This window comes from Biomphalaria glabrata, chromosome 2, assembly GCF_947242115.1.
Source record: "Biomphalaria glabrata chromosome 2, xgBioGlab47.1, whole genome shotgun sequence".
In the NCBI taxonomy this organism is placed as follows: Eukaryota; Metazoa; Mollusca; class Gastropoda; family Planorbidae; genus Biomphalaria; species Biomphalaria glabrata.
Genome location: NC_074712.1, coordinates 160,532 through 181,348, shown reverse-complemented (window position 1 = coordinate 181,348; position 20,817 = coordinate 160,532). Strand labels below are relative to the sequence as shown.

The window sequence follows — 20,817 nt, the reverse complement described above, 5'->3', positions numbered from 1 at the left end:
TGTGGCTTGCAGATGCTTTGCACTGTCATCACTGCTCACTTCCCTCCCCTGTGTCTTGTAAATACTTTGCACTGTCATCACTGCCCACTTCCCTCCCCTGTGTCTTGTAAATGCTTTGCACTGTCATCACTGCCCACTTCTTTCCCCTGTGCCTTGTAAATGCTTTGCACTGTCATCACTGCCCACTTCCCTCCCCTGTGGCTTGCAGATGCTTTGCACTGTCATCACTGCCCACTTCCCTCCCCTGTGGCTTGTAAATACTTTGCACTGTCATCACTGCCCACTTCCCTCCCCTGTGGCTTTTAAATGCTTTGCACTGTCATCACTGCCCACTTCCTTCCCCTGTGGCTTGTAAATGCTTTGCACTGTCATCACTGCCCACTTCCTTCCCCTGTGGCTTGCAGATGCTTTGCACTGTCATCACTGCCCACTTCCCTCCCCTGTGGCTTGCAGATGCTTTGCACTGTCATCACTGCCCACTTCCCTCCCCTGTGGCTTGTAAATGCTTTGCACTGTCATCACTGCCCACTTCCCTCCCCTGTGGCTTGTAAATACTTTGCACTGTCATCACTGCTCACTTCCCTCCCCTGTGGCTTGCAGATGCTTTGCACTGTCATCACTGCTCACTTCCCTCCCCTGTGGCTTGTAAATGCTTTGCAGTGTCATCACTGCCCACTTCCCTCCCCTGTGGCTTGCAGATGCTTTGCACTGTCATCACTGCCCACTTCCCTTTCCTGTGGCTTGCAGATGCTTTGCACTGTCATCACTGCCCACTTCCCTCCCCTGTGGCTTGTAAATGCTTTGCACTGTCATCACTGCCCACTTCCCTCCCCTGTGGCTTGTAAATGCTTTGCACTGTCATCACTGCCCACTTCCCTCCCCTGTGGCTTGCAGATACTTTGCACTGTCATAACTGCCCACTTCCTTCCCCTGTGGCTTGCAGATGCTTTGCACTGTCATCACTGCTCACTTCCCTCCCCTGTGTCTTGTAAATACTTTGCACTGTCATCACTGCCCACTTCCCTCCCCTGTGTCTTGTAAATGCTTTGCACTGTCATCACTGCCCACTTCTTTCCCCTGTGCCTTGTAAATGCTTTGCACTGTCATCACTGCCCACTTCCCTCCCCTGTGGCTTGCAGATGCTTTGCACTGTCATCACTGCTCACTTCCCTCCCCTGTGTCTTGTAAATACTTTGCACTGTCATCACTGCCCACTTCCCTCCCCTGTGTCTTGTAAATGCTTTGCACTGTCATCACTGCCCACTTCTTTCCCCTGTGCCTTGTAAATGCTTTGCACTGTCATCACTGCCCACTTCCCTCCCCTGTGGCTTGCAGATGCTTTGCACTGTCATCACTGCCCACTTCCCTCCCCTGTGGCTTGTAAATACTTTGCACTGTCATCACTGCCCACTTCCCTCCCCTGTGGCTTTTAAATGCTTTGCACTGTCATCACTGCCCACTTCCTTCCCCTGTGGCTTGTAAATGCTTTGCACTGTCATCACTGCCCACTTCCTTCCCCTGTGGCTTGCAGATGCTTTGCACTGTCATCACTGCCCACTTCCCTCCCCTGTGGCTTGCAGATGCTTTGCACTGTCATCACTGCCCACTTCCCTCTCCTGTGGCTTGTAAATGCTTTGTAATATGTGCTAGGACATTATAATATTGATTACTGGAGGAACATATGATACTTCTAAAACAAATTTATTTAGAAAGCCTACTGTTAGACTATTGTTGGAACACTTAGTATATAGAATAAAGAAAATATTGAAATATTAGACAAAGTTGTAAATTTGATTCTTAATTGAAGCATTTTTTTTCAGTAGACTAGTGACACTTTGGCTACCTGAAGACCTATTACATTTTCCAAGTTCTTGGCTTAGTGCATAGGTACTATAAGATAATAGTCTTTGGACATTAAATTTCTTTTTTTTAGAATTACAATAATAAAAGGGGGACTGCAGAGGAAAAAAAGTTTAAAATTTAATGATAAAACATGATGTTACGCAACATTTAATGAAACAAAATGTGTACGACATGAATGTACAATACTAATTAAAGGCCAGTATATGTTTTCCTTTATCATTTAACGTTTGATTCCACTTGTGTTAATACACCTCATTTTTATGCAAGCAAATCTACACAACCGCTAAAATACTTATTGGTATCTACGTTATCTATCAGATAACTGTAAGTTTAATTTTTTAAAACTTTGAATAAAGAAGAGGTATGTAAATATTATCTTATATAATACAGACGTTACTTCAAAAAAGAAGATGATTACATCTTACGCGTCCTAAAAGTAGTAAAAACTAATACAGAAAACAGTGTAGTCAAGATTTGACCATCTTTAAATTTGTTCTAAATTCAGAAAATATTTGTAACAAAAAATCCTTTTTAAAAATGTTATTGATACCGGTACTGTTTTTTTTTTAATGGTAAACCTTCGTCCTCTCAAAATAAAAACGACTGCTGCTAAAGACGGATCAGTTGTAACAAGTGACGCCCAGTTTTTTTAAGGTCATGTAAATTTCTAACACATGTCATGGGCCGGATGAGCAACAAAATTTATCGAGTCTTCAACACACATTGTAACATTCGTTTCAAGAGGATGAATAGCACCATGTCACTAGCCATATATGACGTCACTAGCTGGATATGACTAGTAGTTTGGACATCTCCGGTCAGTAATATATCGTTACATATAAATGGTAATCTATGTACTCCCATATGGTGGTGAAAGTTGGACACTGAACGCTGATGCCGAAAGAAGAATTCAAACTTTTGAGAGTAAATGAGTTTGTTTTTTTAAACTAGTCTGGCTGGCAAAAAGGATGAACTTCTCAATACTGTGAATAGACGAAAGCTGAGCAAGTTCGGTTCAATTGTTTGTTGTTTGTAAAATGTTTTACATGTTTCGGATGTTCCTTCAGAGTTTACTTCCTAGTCCAAACCTCCCGCAGGACGAAGGGGGATGGGAGCGGGCAGAGTTTGAACCCTCGACCGTCGATAAATCCGAACGACAGTCCAGCACGCAGACCGCACGACCAGGCAGCCATCCAATTGTAGTTGGCTGTCAAAAGTCATCCTTCAAGGTACACTGAAGGGAGCACAAAGAAAGGGTCGTCCAGAGAAAAGTTGGCAGGACTATGTGAACGGCCTTGACATCCTGCTAAGAACATCCGGGGAAGTGGATTTGGGTGAAGTGAAATGTCCAACCCTACGTCGATAGTCAAAGGGACGGAAGAAATGCCAGAGATTGTTCGTATTGGTTGTCTGCTTGGTCATGTGGTATTCTCTTTAAACTGTCGCCTCGATGGTCAAGGTTCGAACCCTACCCACCTCCACCCCCCCTACAGTCCCGTTGAATGTTTATGCTAGGATGTAAATAAAAACAAAATGTTCTTCGTGCTGTACACTCAACATTCAGACATTAACAACTGAGATGCTTTGAACTAATCAACAAAGTCCAATGACTCATTAGATCAGCAATATAGGTCAGGCTTTGCATATAGTCCACACTGTGGCACATCTGACCTGTCAACCAGTCATTAACACTGATGGAGTCGTGTCTAATATAATATAAATAAATAATAGGTCTGGTTGGAAGATTTTTAAACAATTTTTATTCTTCCTTAATTGTGAAAACCATTGCAACGCAGACGACCGCATGCCAAAGGCGATGAAGAGAATAGATTAGATTTGCGGTCGAGGGGCGGACTGGGCTCTAGGTCGGCAGCCAGTCTAGGAGATAGAAACTCCAAAATAAAGCCTACAGCCTTTTGATGTCTACAGCTATCTCAGACTACTGAGCCACTGTGGTCGACACTTGACATAAAGAAGGGTTTTGGTCTGTGCACTCCATATTCCACTATAAATAGACAGTGCAGGCTGGATGCCTTGCAGTGTGTCTCGAATCACCCCGAGTACCGAATCTTCTTTGGTGATTGTAATGGAAGACTGCGTAAAAGAGGTGCCTTATGCACTATAAAGATCAACTCAGGCGCCATTTCACCCTCAATGGCATAGAGGAAAGTAGCTGGCAGCAGATGGTCTCTGTGAGAGAAGGAGAGCTCCCACAAAGGTTACGGGACTCATATTTGAGACCCAAAAGAAAGCCCTTATGGAAGACAGGCGCAGAAGACGGAAAGAAAATTTAAATAGATCGCTGGCGGATAACGGCTTTGTCTGCACGAGATGAGGAAAAACATGCAGGTCGCAACTGAATTTGCGCAGTCATGTGAAACACTGGACTCATCCTTAATCTTTGGAATAGAAGACATGGACATTGTTATTAAACTTGTAGAATGGGGGAGGGGGGGGGCGGACGTAACAGCCGAAAACTTTTTCTTGTTAATTGAAAACATTTTTAGTCGATTGATACGTTAAGAAGGTCTACAATTTTTTAAGTTTTAAAGACATTATTATTTGCACGAAGTCATAGCTAAAGTAAACATTGCTTTAAAATAATTACTTACAAAATTGTTGCATTACTAGTACTAGAATGTCTTTTGTTCAATGCACCCATACATACAGACTACTCGATTTCTTTGTCACACACTTTTATTTCTGTGTGGAGGCCCACAAACGTGTTCTTCAACCCGGACCCACGCTGGCTACGCCACTGCATTGCATATTATTCTTTCAATCAAAGACTGTTGGCTTGTGTAGTCCCCGATCTAGCACTATATATATATTTTTTTTTAGTAACTCGTGGGAAGACTAAAGCTTGAAAAGTCTCAATGGTGTTTGTTTGAACCATCACTTGACATCACGTCTGCTTAACACACGTGCTTAACCCGACATAAACAATTCAAGAACTTGACAACTCCATTGGACCTCATTCACCAATCGTAAACAAACAACATTTAGCCACGTGATAATATTGATAAAACAATGGAAAAAAAACGTATCACGTGACAGCCTTTATGGATTGCGTAATTTGTATAGAAGAGATAGAGAGGCTAAATGTTGTTTGTTTACGATTAGTGAATGAGGTCCATTTCCAAATAAGGGGCTACTTTAATACTATAGCTTTATGCTCTAACGAATGTAATATATTACATCCAAATACTGTTCAATTAACCCTTTACCGTTGTACTCAACTTGAACCGGACTCTGTCTCGACTGTCCCGGACCGACACCTTTCGATGTAGGGGTCAGGGAAGTCACATCCGTACTGACTTGACTCTGGACTCCCTGCGTCGCACTGTCTTGCTGTGGATTAACAGTACCCGACTGAGGCGTCTTAACTCTGACACAATCTAAAGAAAGTGTGCAACGATTGTCTCAGGCCAATGCTAGACAAGTGCAACATAAAAAGTCGCATCAACCGATAACTATGATACTTTTTAACTCTTTCTCTCCTAAGGGATGCCGCCAACGTTGATTTGACTCCCATTAGACTAAATTGATTTTTTGATTTATAAACTTTAATTTGTTTTGTGTAAAAAGAGCATGCCCGCTCCTATAATTCAATAACAAATATAACATTTTCTGATAACATACACAAAAATATTGAAGTTTAATCATAGCAGGATAGTGAATTACAAATGAGGGAAAACGAATAATAGGCCTACTATCGGAACGAGAAAAATAATTACGGAGAGAAAGAGTTAAGAGCTATAGAATTTTATTTTTACAGCCAATGATCTTCATGTTTCATCAATACAATTTCAATGTATATATATATATATATATATATATATATATATATATATATATATATATATATATATATATATATATATTCGGCCTTCTTTCCGTCCTCTTTTAGACGTAACCCTAGGGGTGACTGCATGCTTAGGGGAGCTGAAGCGCTGTAAAGGCCTATCGGGTGCCATGATGATGTTCGCCTTCACTAGCTTAGATGAAAGCAGGGAACAGGCCGCTGGAGAGAAATTAGAGTCCCAAAGAAAAGCCCCTTCCAAAGGCATGCACGGAGGACGAAAAAATAACTTAGGCCTACATAGACCCCAGTTCGAATTAAGTCTTTGTCTGCACCGGGTGGAGCCAGGGCCGGATTTAAGTACGTAGAGGCCCCAGGGCAAGATTTTGTGGAAGCCCCTACAATTTTTTAAAAGCTTTAAGATCCACTTATGAATGATTATATCTAAAAGCATGTTATATTTTAGAAGAAAGAAACAGTTCTTATAAATTTAATCTCACTTTCCCTTTAAACAATAATTAATATGTATATTTTAGTTTAAAAAGTGTAGGCCTATAATTTTTCAGTTTTTGGAGTGTAAAAAGCCCTTGGAAGACTCACTGGCGAAAACCCGAAGATGCACCGGCCAATCTGGTGAAAGCGCCTTAAAAAGATAACCCGAGAGCTTTAGGCAAACGAAACAATCTATCTATAAATGAGGCAACATTTAACAAGGTGGACGCGTTGAAAATCAACAACAATTTAGTGTGAATGACATAATAACAAATATCAATGCATTAAATCGGGACAGTCAGAGGCGTAGCTAGGAATTTTCCATTGTTTGGGGTTCCGGGGGGCTTGACCTCTTTGGGGGCCCCTGCATTTTGCGTAATATTTATTTTTTTAATGTAAAAAAACCCCACTTATTTGGGGGCCCCCTCAAGTGAGACCCGGGGGGATTTTCAAATTCTCCCCCCCTCCTTCTCATCCCACTCTAGCTACGCCACAGGGGACAGGAGACATCCAGCCGGAAGAAACGATTTATGACTAAATAAGGTGGACAACTCACGAATAGAGAGACAATAGGATGAAACACAGTTGTCTCCGTCGAACTAATACGAAATGATAGAGAGCATGATTAACACTCCTGCAGGACTATAATGAGACACGGCTGTAGTGTAAACGAAAATTCGTAAAAATGGAAAAGACTGAAATATATCTTGTAGCGAGAAGCTTATTCAAAATCGAGGTCAATTAGTTTACTATGTGCAGAACCACAGTCCTTACCTGTCTACGATCTAGGCATATCAATAATAATAATAATAATAATAACATTCTCGTTGCCTGTCAGAGGGCGGTACTTCTGCAGACCTGCCACATCACCAGAAAATTCCTCGGTGGTAACTGATAAAGGGACTACGATGAATTTTGTTTCTCTTTAGCGAAACTCGACTCTGGCAGCGCCAGGGAATGACTACTCGTTCATTTCTAACATAATAATAGTCTTTATTGTCCGTAAGGAAATTTGTCTTACAATTTGTGCATTACACCAAACAAAAAAAACCATTATAACTATAAGAAACCAAAGTGTACATTGACACCAGACTCACTCATAATTTACATGTGACAAAGTTTATACCAGATTGTTCTTATTTAATGATTTGATTGCCAGGGGATGACGAGGATAATGTACACAAAGGGCTTTCTATTAGAGAAAACTACAAAACATTGTAACACAGGAGACAGTGAAGTGTTACAGTAATGCAGCTAATTTCTCTTGTATATATATCATCACATAATCTTTGCTGCTCTCGCTGAGAGCATAAGGACTGAGTCAGCCTTTAACAAAAGAAAGATAGCCATATAAGTAATAATTACTTTAGAATTCGTTAGATAGGACAATTTTAAATTGAATTAAAAACTTCAACAAATTGGACAGAACACAAATCTTGTAGGTAAACGTTGTTCTTTGATGAGTGTTACTGGTTAAACGTCAGAGTTACTAGTTGAACGCCAGTTACTGGTTAAACGTCAGAGTTACTAGTTGAACGCCAGTTACTGGTTAAACGTCAGAGTTACTAGTTGAACGCCAGTTACTGGTTAAACGTCAGAGTTACTAGTTGAACGCCAGTTACTGGTTAAACGTCAGAGTTACTAGTTGAACGCCAGTTACTGGTTAAACGTCAGAGTTACTAGTTGAACGCCAGTTACTGGATAAACGTCAGAGTTACTAGTTGAACGCCAGTTACTGGTTAAACGTCAGTTACTAGTTGAACGCCAGTTACTAGTTAAACGTCAGAGTTAAAGTTGAACGCCAGTTACTGGATAAACGTCAGTTACCAGTTGAACGCCAGTTACTGGTTAAACGTCAGAGTTACTAGTTGAACGCCAGTTACTGGTTAAACGTCAGAGTTACTAGTTGAACGCCAGTTACTAGTTAAACGTCAGAGTTACTAGTTGAACGCCAGTTACTGGTTAAACGTCAGTTACTAGTTGAACGCCAGTTACTGGATAAACGTCAGAGTTACTAGTTGAACGCCAGTTACTGGTTAAACGTCAGAGTTACTAGTTGAACGCCAGTTACTGGTTAAACGTCAGAGTTACTAGTTGAACGCCAGTTACTGGATAAACGTCAGAGTTACTAGTTGAACGCCAGTTACTGGTTAAACGTCAGTTATTAGTTGAACGCCAGTTACTAGTTAAACGTCAGAGTTACTAGTTGAACGCCAGTTACTGGTTAAACGTCAGTTACTAGTTGAACGCCAGTTACTGGATAAACGTCAGAGTTACTAGTTGAACGCCAGTTACTGGTTAAACGTCAGTTACTAGTTGAACGCCAGTTACTGGTTAAACGTCAGAGTTACTAGTTGAACGCCAGTTACTGGTTAAACGTCAGAGTTACTAGTTGAACGCCAGTTACTGGTTAAACGTCAGAGTTACTAGTTGAACGCCAGTTACTGGTTAAACGTCAGAGTTACTAGTTGAACGCCAGTTACTGGATAAACGTCAGAGTTACTAGTTGAACGCCAGTTACTGGTTAAACGTCAGTTATTAGTTGAACGCCAGTTACTAGTTAAACGTCAGAGTTACTAGTTGAACGCCAGTTACTGGTTAAACGTCAGTTACTAGTTGAACGCCAGTTACTGGATAAACGTCAGAGTTACTAGTTGAACGCCAGTTACTGGTTAAACGTCAGAGTTACTAGTTGAACGCCAGTTACTGGTTAAACGTCAGAGTTACTAGTTGAACGCCAGTTACTGGTTAAACGTCAGTTACTAGTTGAACGCCAGTTACTGGATAAACGTCAGAGTTACTAGTTGAACGCCAGTTACTGGTTAAACGTCAGAGTTACTAGTTGAACGCCAGTTACTGGTTAAACGTCAGTTACTAGTTGAACGCCAGTTACTGGTTAAACGTCAGTTACTAGTTGAACGCCAGTTACTAGTTAAACGTCAGAGTTACTAGTTGAACGCCAGTTACTGGTTAAACGTCAGTTACTAGTTGAACGCCAGTTGCTAGTTAAACGTCAGAGTTACTAGTTGAACGCCAGTTACTGGTTAAACGTCAGTTACTAGTTGAACGCCAGTTACTGGATAAACGTCAGAGTTACTAGTTGAACGCCAGTTACTGGTTAAACGTCAGTTACTAGTTGAACGCCAGTTACTAGTTAAACGTCAGAGTTACTAGTTGAACGCCAGTTACTTGTTAAACAGCAGATTTTGTTCACTTCTAGAAAGACAAACATTGGGCCTTATCATTTCGAGGCCTCATGCTATCTATCTATCTATCTATCTATCTATCTATCTATCTATCTATCTATCTATCTATCTATCTATCTATCTATCTATCTATCTATCTATCTATCTATCTATCTATCTTTCCTATATCTATCTATATCTATATCTATCTATCTATCTATCTATCTATCTATCTATCTATCTATCTATCTATCTATCTATCTATATAAAGAGAGAGAGAGAGAAAGGGGGGGGGGGGAGAGACAGGGATTCACTGCATTAAATGACGACCAATTTGTGATTTAATTAGGTCTACTCGCACTGTTCAGCGTGCGCCAGGCAGGTGACAAAAAAAAAGCAGTGACAAAAACGAGGGCACTCACGGAACTTGCATTCGATGTGATCAAAGATAATCCACTGTGTTGCTTTATATATTCTTTAGTGACAGTTTCGTGACTTTGTTTTGTAACACTGATTTGCTTTCATTTTGTCATAAGTATAGGGATTTATTGAAAAGTTCTGTCTGAGTCTTATTTCACCATCTAGCTTATAATGATTATCTTCATCATACTGACCTTTGACTTTTGTCGCACGGGTGCTGTGACGATTAAAAAAATAGGTTCTTTAATCTGATTTGCATAGGATTACCAAACAAAAGAATCTCGGATTGTAAAATTGTAGACTTCGTCCATAAATTGAAGTACGCTGTTAAAATGTGTTAATGTACGTAGGTGACATCATTTCTATAAAATTATATAGTAGGTATGCAGATGAGATTGTTTGTAATTTTAAAAAAAAATGTTCCTGGTGTTACTTCAGAGTTAAAGAAAATGTTGATTTACTACCTAATCCAAACCTCCCGCAGGACGACGGGGATGGCAGTGGGCAGGGTATCAACCCGGGACCATCGACAAGTCCTAACGACAGTCCAGCGCGCATAACGCACGACAAGGCAGCCACCCTTGTAGACCATATATTTATATTTATGACGGGTTTACGAAAATGCAAGACCCGCGCACTTTAGGCCTATACCCTCACCTTTAATTCAATTTAAACTTTTTAACAAAATATATGCATGTCAAATAAAAGATGCTAAATGGGATTAATATAAAATAACGTTATTCGATTATTTATATATATATATATCATCTGTGCTAATATTAGAAGATATTACGTCATTGTTTCTTGTTTATGTTGTTTTATGCGAAAGCAAAGAATCGGACGGAAATAAAAGTTAGTTAGGTAACCTCAATCAAATGGACAAAGTGAGGTGTATGTTGGTATCGTAAAGCAGATATTTAACAAAGCATACAAAAGTGGGAAAGATCCATATCTCGCTATGCTCGAGTATAGAAATGCTCCGATAAGCGGACTGCTTTATTCGTGTACTGCTGATGAGTAGAAGACTCAGGGGCATCATTCCAACTGATCCCAAACTATTGAAACCATCGGTAGCTGAAAATGCAGAGACATTACTCAACGAACGACAGAGGAAAAGCAAAGTGAAATACGATTCAAAAGCAAGGTTACCTAAAGACTACTCTGTCGGGGAGAAGGTGATCGAGAGTTCGTCTAGGACAAACATGGCAGAAAGCAGTCGTCATTATGAAACATCCATCACCCAGATCTTACATCATAAAGACAAATGATGGGAAAACATACAGACGAAATCAACGATTTTTAAACAAGAGCTACGTAGAAGACATCTCTGGGTACTATGTCACCGACGAAGACAATGAACAGCAAACTGTTAGAACAAACGAAACAGACAATTATAAACCAACATCTAGAGAACTTGCTTTGCCGGTCAAGACAACCAGAAGTGGTCGAGTTGTCAAAATTCCTTGTAAATATAAGTATTAAGAACTTTAAAAGGAAGGATGTGATATAATAGATTCAAAAGGAAGGATGTGCTAATATTAGAAGATATTACGTCATTGTTTGTTGTTTATGTTTTATGCGAAAGCAAAGAATCGGACGGAAATAAAAGTTAGTTATATATGTCTACCTTGATAAAGACAGTCTCGTTATTAGATCTATCATTATTAATTAGTAACGTCTACAGTAAATTATTATTAATCTGTGACAACAGAACATCATCTATTAAATTAATATTAGCCTATTATTACAAGTTTGAAGCCGGAAAAGTTTGATTTCTATACGAAATTCTACCCAAGAGAATGATCGTATTTATGACAGTCACAATAGCTTGTGACTACAAACACTACAAACAATACAATCCTACATTTACAGCCCCTCTCACATGTTCATACATGTAACATGAGAATGACTTTCTGACGGAAAACTTCTGACTATTTATGGGGAAAACATTTATTTTTTTTTGGTCTACGAAGTTACTAGATCTATATAACAGTTTGATAACCACTGCGTATTTACCCCGTTTAGATTTAGCTAATTAACAAATTAGCATCGAAGCTCGTGTTTAGTAAGTGTTCTTGGTGCTAACTGGACAGCTTCCGTTTACCGGTGATTGTTTATCGAAACATTCAATGCACCTTGTGCGAGTGTCTGGCTATAGAATATCAACACCAACACATAGTGACAAGTCATAGCAGGTAACAAGTTAATTTTTTTTTTTTTCAAATATCTAGATGTAGTCATTTTAGTCTAGACTCCACTGCTAAAAGCGGAGGAAATTACCCTGCCTATATCTACCTATATTGAATATAATATTGGCCTATATATTATATAATTTATAGCCTATCCTATATTCATATTGTATATATAATATTTTTAGTCTAGAATCTAGGTGTAGATATAAAAAATAAATGAATTTATTTAATAAGCATAACTTAACTTCTTAAGACACTTATAAGTCAAGTTAAGTAAGCCGGCATTTAAGCAGTCTAATGACTCTCTAGAAATAGATCTAGAATCTAGATCTAGAATTCTAGTAGAATCTAGATCTATGTCTAGTTGAATAGTTCTAAAATTCGAAATCATTGGACACTGCCATTCAAGCAATCATGATTCACTCAATGACTCATTATTGACATCATAAATGATAATTTTTTACATTCAGTGGCATCTTCAAAAACCTTCAAAACCTACACATTTCATTTGTACAGTCTAGAGAATCTAGTCATAGTGACAGGTCTGACAGTCATACATGCTAATATTATTATTGACTTAAATTTAAACTCTGCTAACTCTTTGGTTTTCCTGGCTGATTCAGGCAACCCATTCCATTCTCTAATCAATGGCACTATTATAGTCACTAGGCAAGAAAAAGCACTTCTTGTATGAATTAGTTCTAGCATAATATGGAATTTATATGAAATGTGCCTCTATCTATAGATTTTATATAAAGAGTCTAGATAAGATGTAGATCTATATAGATTTACTTAATTATTCATGCCTTCATGGCATGAAGGCTTGTGTTCAGGAAAGTGGAGAATCCTTTAAAGTATCATATGGGGTAAAACAAGGTTGTTTCCTAGCACCCACACTGTTCAGCATTATGTTTTCTGCTATGCTGACAGATGCATTCACAAATAGAGATATAAGCGGGATAAATATAACATATAGATTTGATGGTGGCCTATACAACCTGAAGCGGCTCAAAGCAAAGTAAAAAAAAAAAACAGCAGTAATCAGGGATCTGCTATTTGCTGACAACTGTGCCCTAAATGCCTGCTCTGAAAATTATCTGCAAAAGATCATTAGTAACTAGTAGTAGCCAATGCTAGTGCATCCTATTTCAGAATGTCTAAAATGTTTGGAATAGACGGGTATCTCCACATACACAAAGCTAGGGATTTATTGAGCTGTCATCCTCCCGACAGTTCTCTATGCCTAAAAAACCTGGACAGTATATATATATATATATATATACTTCCACATGACCCATCTCAGAAAAATACTGAATGTTAAATGGCAAGAAAAGATACCAGATACTGAAGTCCTTCAAAGAGCGGGCCTGCAAAGCATGCACACAATCCCGATGCAGTCCCAGCTGTGATGAGAAGGCCACATCTGCGCAGTAGACGACCGCAGCATCCCTAAACGACTCCTGTATGGCCAATTAAGGGAAGGAAAGCCCTCACAAGGTGGACAAAGAAAATGCTTCAGTGACACCCTCAAAGCTTCTCTGAAAGCATTCAGCTTTGACTCAGACACCAGGGAGACAGAAGCACATAAAACTGGTGCACATATTGCAGGGGGCACTAGAACATCGCTGGGAGAAGAATAGCGTCAGAGAAAAAAATCAAAGGCCAATGACACTAGCTCCAGCTGGAATAACCTCCCCAGTGTGCAGTCGAACTTTCCGGGCTCACATGTTTGTAAAATGTTTACATGTTTTGGGTGTTCCTTCAGAGTTGAAGATTCCAAACCTCCCACAGGACGACGGGGGATGGGAGCGGACAGGGTTTGAACCCTGGACCATCGATAAATCGGAACAACAGTCCAGAGCCCAAACCGCATGACCAGGCAGCCATCTAAGGTCTCACCAGCCACATGTGGTGGCTCAAAACCCCAGTGCAAAGCCCTCAGCCCCCTGGATGACAAAAGACATCATCGAACTTCAATGGATGAACTTAATTATAGATTCTTAGATCAAGACTAGTTTGGATCTGCCATATACTTTCTTCACTAATCATAGGTTTAGAATTATATGTATTTAAATTATACTTCCCCCTTCATTTGTCATGGTGTGAAGCTTCTGCCTGGGCATTAGCAATGGTTGGGATGATGTCATCATCCGCTGATATTTTTTTTCATGGTTGATTCCTAAAGCCTTTGTTTTACATGTTTCAGATGTTCCTTCAGAGTTGAAATGAATGAAGATAATCTACTTCCTAGGCGAAACCTCTGCAAGATGACGGGGATGGCAGTGAACAGGTATGAATCCTGGACCAATGGCAATCCAGCACACATACCACATGGCCAGGCAGCTTTTTCATGTTTTGGAATAGCTACAAGGCTGCAGAAGTTTGAATTAAGAGTTTTTCTTCTCCAAGGTGGTAGCTAGCCATTGTTAATGAGTCTTCCTCCCTGAATCTTACTGGTTCAGACCCAGTTACCTGCCTTCGTCCTTGACCTTTTATTGAAAACAGTTTCCCTTGGTTCAACATCTAAGCCACACTTCTTGGACTAGTTTTTGACATTTTATAGGTATTGGCGTGCTTATTAAATATAATTACCATTACCACTTCTGGCAATGACAAACTTTCTGGACCTATATGTGTCCAGGAAAGAAGGTGGCACTACAATTACTATTTTATAGAAAAAATAAAATAAAAGAAGGTTGGTAGAAACAAAAAGTTTACAGCCCACGGATCTTTGATCTAGATCTTTTCTATATTCAAGCATCTATAAAAACTTAATATAAGAGGACAATTTTGATAGGTCATACTTAAATGGCAGGTTTTCATCTACAGTTTTAATTTATAATTAAATTATTTCTGAACTTGAGTATTCCATATTCTAGTTAGGCATGTCTGAGATTTTATTAGGGGGCACGGTGGTGGAGTGGTTAAGCACTTGGCTTCTGAACCTGGGGTCCTGGATTTGAAGACTGGGATTTTGAATTTTGGGATTTTTAGGGCGTTCTTGAATCCACCCAACTCTAATGGGTACCTGACTTTTATTTGAGAAAGTTAAGGTGGTTGGTCGTTGTGCTGGCCACATGACACACTGCTTGTAAACCATTGGCCAAAGAAACAGATGACCTTAACATCATCTGCCTTATAGATAGCAAGGTCTAAAAGGGGAACTTAACTTTTCTAACTCTGAGATTTCAGATATTTAGAAAACATGTTATTACTTACTTACTTGTATAAGGAAGAAAAACGCACAATCCGAAAAATGGCCAGCTCCTCTACCACCGAAGCAAAAGCCACCTTAACCTGCGCTATCTGTGGACGGGAGTGTTTCTCCAAAATAGGGCTCCATAGCCACATGAGGAAGTGTGCTCTGAGATGAACCATAGTCGTTCTACGACTGAGGGAGGCCAATGATGTATAAATATTTTTGATTATATTTTAATTGAGCTTTAACTGCTGGTTTCTTTCATTACAATATTAGTCTGCACATAGACTGATTGATCTGATTTGTTACCGGTACACTGTTTTTACATTTTAGCTTTAAATGTTGATTTCCTTCATTACAGCATTATCAAGATCTGATTTATGACTGTTTTTGTGTGCTAGAAATTAGAAAATTAAAAAATAAATAATTTGTTGATCTAATCAACCCTAACCCTATTTATAATTTTTAGATCTGAAGCCAGGGTTTTATGGCTCTATAATAAAAACTAAAATGTAACTCTTTGAGCTATTCCAACTTACCTAGATAACAATAAGCTGTCAAATAGTGTACAGGAGACTAACTTTGAAAATAAAGACCTCTGCTTTAACTTAGGTAAGAAAAATAGTAAAGAGTTTGGATTAAATGAATTTCTACATTTAATAATTATTTATTAAGTGAAGTAATTTCAAATCTAAAGTATAATTTGTTGTAATGTGTTTTATTTTTTCAAAGTTTAATTAGTATCTTCAGGTCAATCCTTAGCCAAGATAAATCAGCAATATGCTCCTGCAAAAGGATAATACATTTTTTCAAAAGAAATAGAAACTAATGAAGACTGTTGTGAGGATGGTGCCAAGTTTGAACAATGACCGCCATCATCCTCCCTGTCCTCCAGTTGTGGTCTTAAACTTTATATATCTAAGAAAAACAAACAGAACCAGACTTTTTTAATGCTAAATAACTACCAGGCCTGTACAATTCAGTAGACAATTGTCTACTGAATATTTTAGGGACTTGATGGTAATGTTTTGAATCATTCAGTGTGGAATCAAATGTATCAGTGATATTCAAACTATGATCCATAGGCCATATCCAGCGAGTGACAGGTCTTAACTGGTCACTTGAAATTCTCGCTATGCAGAATGAAGCAGAAAAGACTTAATTCATTGAACACCACAATTTTGTGTGACCTGTGACACACATATTGCACACATGTGGCCCCTAGAGCAAACAAGATTCAGCATCATTGTAATACATACAGTTTGCAAGCCAACATAATTTTTTATTTGGATCTGAGAACATTTATAAGTATCTAACACTATTCAACACTTTCTGACAGCCGAAACTTTGCAAAATACATGGTTACAAGGAGTGTTCCGTAAATGTGTGTATGTTAAAATAAAAAATTGTGCTGTCTCGTGTATTTCAATGAAGTGTGATTTATCAGTATTTTGTAACAAGTACTGAGTCTCTGTGTAACTGGTTTCTAAAACTAACATAAACTATTTTGCTAAAAAAAAAATAATTAAATGTACTTTTTTCCTTTAAGATAGGACTTTTTTTTTCCTTTTAGTACAATACTTATAATAATTTTTATCATAATAAATCAATACAATGTGTATATAATTTAGCATTTGTCTGCCTTTAGATGTATAAAAATGAATTTTGTAAAGATTCTTTTTTTTTAAACTAATTAAATAATGATACTTTTGGAGGTATTTGGCACTATAAATATCTTTTCAAATATATGATATATGCTTTTTAGAAAAGCATGTATAGAATCTTTGCAAGTCAGTGTGGATTTCGAGCTGGGAGAGACACATCTGACATGATATTTGTCTAGCATCAAATGCAGGAAAAATGCAGGTAGCTGATTTGTATGCCAACTTTATCGATCTCAGCAGTGAGATATAGTGAGTCACGATGGCTGGTGGTGATTTCTATCTCAGCTCGGATGCCCTTCAAGATTCTTTGCTATTCTGAAGCTACTGCATGTGGGTCGAAAGGTTAAATCAGTTTTAATAGGGACCTGTCAGCTTATTTCTCTGTAGAGAATGGTGTGATGCAAGGTTGTGTGTGTTGATAATATTACCACATTCTGTAGCTTTAGACAGTAAAGGAATCCATCCTATACCTAAATTAGGCAACTATCCTTCAATGATGCTTTGCTGGAGTAAAACATGGCCAGTTATCCAGCCAGAGCTGGAAATGAGCTCCTGCGCAAACTTAGTACTCTTAGTGCTATTGATGACTAAGATACATTGTAGTATATAAACTATGGTAAATTTATTTTTTTTATATTAGTCACCAAGAATTTTAGACCCTGGATATTTTACAATTTTTAAAATACATTTTTTTTCAAACTTATCTACATACAAAGAAATCCCAGATGAATAGAATCACTATTTCACTTTTCTTACCATGTTTTATTGTGCTTTAAATGAAGACTGCTTAACACACATGCAAGTTCTCAACTATGCATTCTAGATAAGACTTCAAAGTACTTTAAAACATTTATTTACCAGGGGAATATGTCATTAAGTCTCCAAGATTAAGTGTCTTAAGTGTCACTACACTATTCCTGACTAACCTATGTTTGTTATAACTTCAGTTTCATTCTAGCTACACTTTTGGTTTTGAGATTTCTATTCACAAAATTATTTCTTTTTTCTTCTAAATATGTATCCTAACTGTATATAACATTTTTTAGTTTTTCAGATATCCCTTAGCGGAAATGCCAAAAGTAAGCTATCTCTCCAATGTTCACTGGACCTGACAGACAATCAAGGATTGAAATCACTGAATCCAAATTTAGTTGCAGCCAAAGTGAGCGAAAGTATGAAAAATGTTATGGTGAGTACACTTTGGTTGACATTTTAGCCTAGGTTTTGGTCAATGAATAACATCTTTATAGGTACATGTAATACTGTTTGAATTGTCAAAAGAGCTTAGCTGAAGGCTCTTCAAGCTTTAGGCTTGTAAGCCTGCTTGAACAACCATTCTGTCTGGAAGAGATCCAAGTCAATGTCTATGTAAAGCATTGCTATTTCCAATTTATCTGGCACTCAGGGCGCATGGACTAGAATGCATGGCCAAAGGCCGAGTACACCGGAAACCTCCGCCATTTTCCTATGTTGTGCCAAGCTAACCATGCAGGACTCGCCATTAGTGTAACGGTCCCTTGAGGAGCGGCGCATGGATTATTGACAGGGACGTGTGAGCTCTCTTTCTACTCCACTCAGTGCAATGGGAAAGCTCTTGCATTCCCTTGAATGCTCCCACAGGAGGTTTGTTTTGCTATTCATTTAGCCTGATCACTTCCTCAAATGATCGTTTCCACTCAGGTACCACGTTGAGGCAGAATAGCGTACTCAGGACATGTAATATCAGAAATTAATGTAGTCCCATCCTGAAAATCTTAAGAGCAGCATAGTATAGAAAAAAAAGTCTTGACATTTTTTGTAACATTGAGAATTTTCTTGCAGAATTAATCTTAAGTGTCTTCTTTGCTATTTCACTGTGGACTATTTTTTTTTTACTGGTTACTGCCACTAACTAGTGGCCAATTAGAATCACTACTTTCCTCTTGCTATCAACACAATCTACTTTTTAGATTCAGCTCCTCTTTAATTCTTGTGTTTTATTATGTTAAGAGGTTTTATTTCCACCTCCACTTATCTGATTTACTCTTAACAGCTCTATTCATCCTATCCCCTATGGCTAGGAACTCAAAATCAGTGAAACTAGCCTTTAAAATAAAACATCACTGGTTCATTACATCAATGGATTCAGGATTTCCTGAATATTTCCTGTAATATTAAAATGGCTCTAAACCAACATTAACAGTCAACTCAGGTGTACATCAAGGAACAGTCTTAGTATAATTTACATAAATGAATTACCAATTTGCATTAGTTGCATTTGTCAGATTATTTGCAGATGAATTATAGAGATGGAAATCTAATTGGAGCATGTCTTTCCACCCAGAAAAATGTCAGTTATTAAGAGTAATAAAAAATTTAAAACAAATAAATACCACATATCTTCATCTAGGTAAATCAGTTACATGGACTAAAAACTCCAAATACCTAGGTGTTATAGTAAATGAAAAATTATCATGGAACCTCATATAGTGAAATTTTAAAAAATCAAACAAAGCAATAGGTTTTTATTAAAATATTTTTTTTTTAACAAATCCAATAAAGACAAACTAAAATGTTATTTATCCTTGATTAGGGTTAAAAGAATATGCATCCTCTGTTTGGGACCCCTCTACTTAAGAAAAAAACATTTAGAAACAAGAAGAGACACAAAATAGTGCAGTGAGATTCATAACAAATCAATATTCACATTTAGTCAGAATAGCACCATTAGTAGAATCATTAGAATCATTAAATTTAGAGACCCTTCAGGATAGAAGACTAAAGTAGCAATTATACATAAAACAGTGAACCAAAATCTTCAAATACAAAAAAAAAAAAAAAGCAAACTTATATAACACTAAGAAAGACAAAGAGATAAGCACAATTCTGATTCTATTTGCTAGGATGAATTCAATAAGTGCTCATTCTTCAGCCAGGAAAACATTAATATGATTTTATGCACATATTAATGTATTAATTAGACATCTATAAAAAAAAAGTTTTCATTGCAGAATCAAGAAAGACCTTCAGTTAAGACCAAGGAAGTGATTACAGTTGACACAAGTCTGGACCTGGACACATTCTCAAAGCTCTTACCTTTCTTGCGATGTTACTTTGTGAATTCTCCGGTGAATGAAGAAAACAAACTAAATGTGGAGGACAAAGGTATTTTTGTGAACAGTCTTTATGTGAATATCTTATTACTCATATAGTTTAGTTTTGTACATTTACTTGAGGTTTTGTGTGTGTGATTATATACATATATATAGTATTCTCTGTAAAGAGTATGGCTTAACAATTAGCATGAAGAAAAAAAATTTTATGGGACCACCTGCTACAACATCACCCTCCATCCTCATAGACGATAACAAACTGGATGCTGTTAATGAATCCTGCTATCTTGGATCCACAATTTAGGATGACCTGTCTCTAGAAGAGGAGAAATGGTTACAGAAGACTGCCTCAACATTCGCTAGACTCAAGTCAAGAGTTTGGGAAAACTAGAAGCTCACTACAGCGACTAAAATGGAGGTCTACAAGGCATGCGTTCTGAGTAAGCTATTGTACAGCAGTGAGTCGTGGACCACCTATGCAAAGCAAGAGAAAAAACTAAACTCATTCCATTGGCGCTCTCTCCAAAGAATCTTGAAAATCACATGGAAAGAAAGACATCCTTCTTGCACGAACAGGTATCTTTACAGTCCTCAGACAACACCACCTGCGCTGGCTTGGACATTTTCGCCAGATGGAAGACAATCGCATCCTGAAAATTATTCTCTGTGGGCCACTTGAGTTTTAAAACTGGTCGCTCTGACCTCCTTTACATGGATGTAACAAAATGGGATCTAAAATCAGCAAACATTGATACTGACCATTGACATTGCCTTAGCCTTCACTAGGGACAGCAAAAAAACATGGGCCTCGGCTCTGGAAGAAAAGCATGCCATGTGAAAAATGGCCAGCTCCTCTACCACCTAATTGAAAGTCATCTTAACCTGCAATATTTGTGGACGGGAATGTC

General features: G+C 38.2%; 2 long non-coding RNA genes across 2 annotated transcripts in view; both read left to right on the top strand.

Annotated features, from left to right (window-relative positions):
* Positions 1-20,817, top strand: part of LOC129924407 (uncharacterized) — a 116,035-nt gene that overhangs the window by 18,816 nt on the left and 76,402 nt on the right. The gene's annotated exons all lie outside the window — the stretch shown is intronic.
* On the top strand, positions 14,158-16,845 carry LOC129924408 (uncharacterized). Its single transcript, XR_008776329.1, has 3 exons — positions 14,158-14,244; positions 15,623-15,765; positions 15,904-16,845. It is a non-coding gene; the product is annotated as an uncharacterized LOC129924408 (long non-coding RNA).